Genomic DNA, 3,930 nt, shown 5'->3' with positions numbered 1-3,930 from the left:
TTCTTGCCCTATTGATGACTAACTTGTAGGACTTTTAGAAGTACCCCTGTTACTCTTAAAGTAGGACTGTCTAAGTGAAATAGCAACCATGAGTAATATACTCTTTTGTCGTTTTCCTGAGACAGGGTCTAATGTAGCCCAAGCTAGTCTCATACTCTATATGTAGCAAAGGCTTGCTCTGAACTCCTCATTCTCCTATCTGCACCTCCCAAGTGATAGGATTGCAAGTAAGTACCACACACTAGCTATGGTTTTTGTTTTGTTCTGTTTGAAGTACATGGATTTCTCCTCCGTGAGCTACATCTCAACCATATAGAGGTCTTGGCAGAATATTAGCTGACTGATAGATTAGATAGATAATAAGTAATAGAAGAATTTAGACAGATAGATGATAAATAGAGATAGATAGATAGATAGATAGATAGATAGATAGATAGATAGATAGATAGATACATAGATAGATTCATACATACATAGATGACTTGAGTAGATAGATGGTAGGTGATAGTCATATTAAAATAAGGATAATACATATTTATATATAAATGTACATTAGTAGACATTTTATTAAACTGGTGATTTATTAATAGAATAAAACTTGTCTGTGATCAAAGTCAGTCCCCCTAATCTATCCATCCTCTCCACACATCCCTCACACCCTCTATACAAATGTGCATACATACATACTTTAAATATACCTCACATTTGAAAGATAAGAGATAATAATGCATGGTAATACATGCCTATAATCCCATCACTCAAGAAATAAAGGCAGGGGAACCCCACAAATTTGAGTCAACCCCGAGTTACAGAATAATATGTTGTTTCTCTCTCTGTCTCTCTGTGTGTGTACATGTACACACGTGCATGTGTGTGTGTATAATAAAAAAATAGAGGAATGTTAAGGTGAGCCAACATATCATGCACCTAAACACCTTATACACACGTATGCATTAGGGGGAATGGGTCTAAGACAGATTTATGACAATGATCATGAATTGTGAATCTCTGCTCTAGAGTATGGAAGATAGAACTTTAAGTTCACAGAGAGAGGATAAAGAGATAACTTGTTTTGGCAGCATGACTTATTGGTTCCTTCCTATGGTTCCAACTAACCAGAAAGTGCCCTGTACTTATATTACTTCCTGTAGTTGTAAGCTACACCATGGTAGCCTTGATTTCCCCCACTATTATTGATATCACTGCTGGGTACTGCAATGACCTGGGCAAGACCTGACAGGCTCAGTCTCTTCAGGGCCACAGTCAGTAGCCATGCAAGTCAGGAAGACTGTGGATGATTAATACTATATGTCAACTACACTAGGCCATGAGAAGCTTCAATGAAGCAGGTGGTCCTCCATGGTAAAGGTATACACCATCTAGCCCACTGAGAACCTGAACAGGACAGAAGTGGAGGGAGCATATTTAGCCTCACTCTTTCTTCATCTCTTTCCCATCCTCTCCTCCCTTCTCCATCTCTCCATCTCTCTCTCTCTCTCTCTCTCTCTCTCTCTCTCTCTCTCTCTCTCTCTCTCTCTCTCTCTCTCTCTCTCTCTCTCTCTCTCTCTCTCTCTCTCTCTCTCTCTCTCTCTCTTTCCTCTCTATTCTTCTCTTTACAATTTCCCTCCAATCTTATCTCCTTTCTGCCAGACTGCTGGATCTGGAACACGAATCCTCTTCTGCCCTTGGCATTCCTGGTTCCTAGACCTTCTGACCTGGACAGGAATCTAAAGTGTTGCTTCTCCAATTCTCAGACCTTCAAACTCCACCAGCACATCTAGATTTCAAATGGCAAACCCACAGGACTTCTCAGCCTGTGTAATTGCCTGATTCAATCCTTATATGAAGTGTATTCATGCTCTTAGGATTTGGCATGTAGGTTAATAGTAGAGCATTTCTCTAGTTAGAGCAAAGTCTTGTTTCTTTCATGATTCCTAATATACTGTGTATGTCTGGTGCTGAAAAAAAAAAAGCAGCAAATATGACCCTGGTAGGGCACTAGGAAGCTGCATTGAAACTTGCTATTAGATTTGGGTAAAATATAGGTGATTCAAGAGACTTGGAAAGCCCCCACTCTAGATTTTCCAATACCCTATGGCTCTGCTCCCAGTAGCAAACAATCGTCCTTGCCACATCTCTAAAGCTTTCTCATAAGAGTATGGTTAAGGAATCTCAGCTTCAACAGTACCCACCCTGGGAACTATCTCATGTTTTTTGTTGCAAGCCCTGCCATTCGTACATGAGTCAGGAAGAAAACTTGTAGAAAGGATATGTCAGAGTGTGCTAATAAAGGATAGGGGCTGCCTTTCCTAGCTGAAGTAGATCTAGCTCTGAGCCATAACCTACTTTCAGGTTAGGAAAGATCTGTGAGTGCATTTCTAGAAAAAAATAGTCATTATAGCTTTTTTATTTGCCAGATGTAATTGTCATGTCAGAGGCTTACTGCTTAATGAACTCACCCTTTCTACTTCTTTCTGAACTTTTTCTGGCTTGTTTAATTCAGCTGTTCTAGCCAAAGCTCCTCTCCAATTTGGCTGATTCAAACAAGCTATTCTCAGCTTCTGACTGAATTGTTCTACTTGGCTTCATATCAACTATGTTCTAATCATAGTGCTATTCACTCCTTATTCTCTGCCTCATTCTGTATTCACCTGCAAATTGTCTTTGTAAAACTGTCCTAGTAAAACTGCCTCTGCCAATGAACTCACAAACTCAACTCAAACTGCCAGCACTCACTGAGTGACTGAACTCAACTTACAGACCAGAACTGACTCACCCTCTTTCTCTTTGCACAGCTCTTAAGAAGCCTCTCTTTCTTATGTTGTTCTTCAGTGAGTTCGGTGTATTCTACTCTGTCAAATCTTTCTCTGATTCTTCACTTTGTCTGCCCCTCAATTAGAAGTCACTTTCAAGCATGGCCATTTCCTTCTATAAACTAACTTTACCTTCATTCTTTGGGATTAAAGGTGTATACTAAAGGTGTGTCTGTACCCTAGCCAGAGGGGTTACAGTGTCATTCCAGATAGGTTACATAGACCTAGAAGGTCTTTGGATATGATCCCTTGCCAGAGCAGTCATGTTGTTAAATTGAAATTTCTCTACAAGTAAGGACCATTCCAAAGGAAGCTGTGTCAGGAACTTGAGAGAGAGTTCAGGTGACATGGAAGGTATCAGTGGAAGAAGAGTGGAAAGGACTTAAACATATTTATCTCTGAAATCTCAAAATAATTTTTAATTAAAAATTTATATTTAAGTGCTCATTGCAATCATATATGAAAGTGGGACTGATATGAAGGCTGAAGTATGGGAAATTTACTTAAGGTAATAGAAATAACTCAACAATCAAAGTGCATAACACAGTATCTCATCTTTACAAAAAAATCATTTAAATGCCTTTACTTTGCCAGGGATTCAAATTTTGAAACATCCATTCAGCAATCTGCCAAGTGAGATAAGGCCACAAAAATCTCACTGTTATATAAATTCTGGTCAAGATGACAAAGTCAGCAGGGTCTGCAGATAGAAAGACACCATGTGTGTCACAAAGGCAACTATTAAAGGATGAATAAAAATGCTCTGTGCATCTTCAAAAATAAGATCAAAGAAATGATGGTCATATGGCCATATGTATATGTGATCTGCCTCAATTCATCTTTCCTTTTAGTCTTTAAATTTTCACCAGTAGATACTCAGTCATTCAACTCTACATATTGCCTGCACCCTGCATTTAGCATGTCACTCTGTGTTGAAGAAATAACATCCAATGCCTAAGAAAGCACAGATGTACCAAGAATGAAATAGAAATGGAAGGTAAGAAACAGAAGGCAAAAAAGACCCCACGGGTTTAACCTAGGGTGCTGTTTAATTAAGCTTTGCTCTTCTTTTTGCCAATAAAAAGCAATTAAAAAAGAAATCTAGTTGAGACTTCCA

The sequence above is a fragment of the Mastomys coucha genome, unplaced genomic scaffold (assembly GCF_008632895.1).
Source record: "Mastomys coucha isolate ucsf_1 unplaced genomic scaffold, UCSF_Mcou_1 pScaffold4, whole genome shotgun sequence".
Taxonomy (NCBI): Eukaryota; Metazoa; Chordata; class Mammalia; order Rodentia; family Muridae; genus Mastomys; species Mastomys coucha.
The sequence above is the reverse complement of the archived record's forward strand: the minus strand, read 5'-3'. Positions refer to the sequence as shown.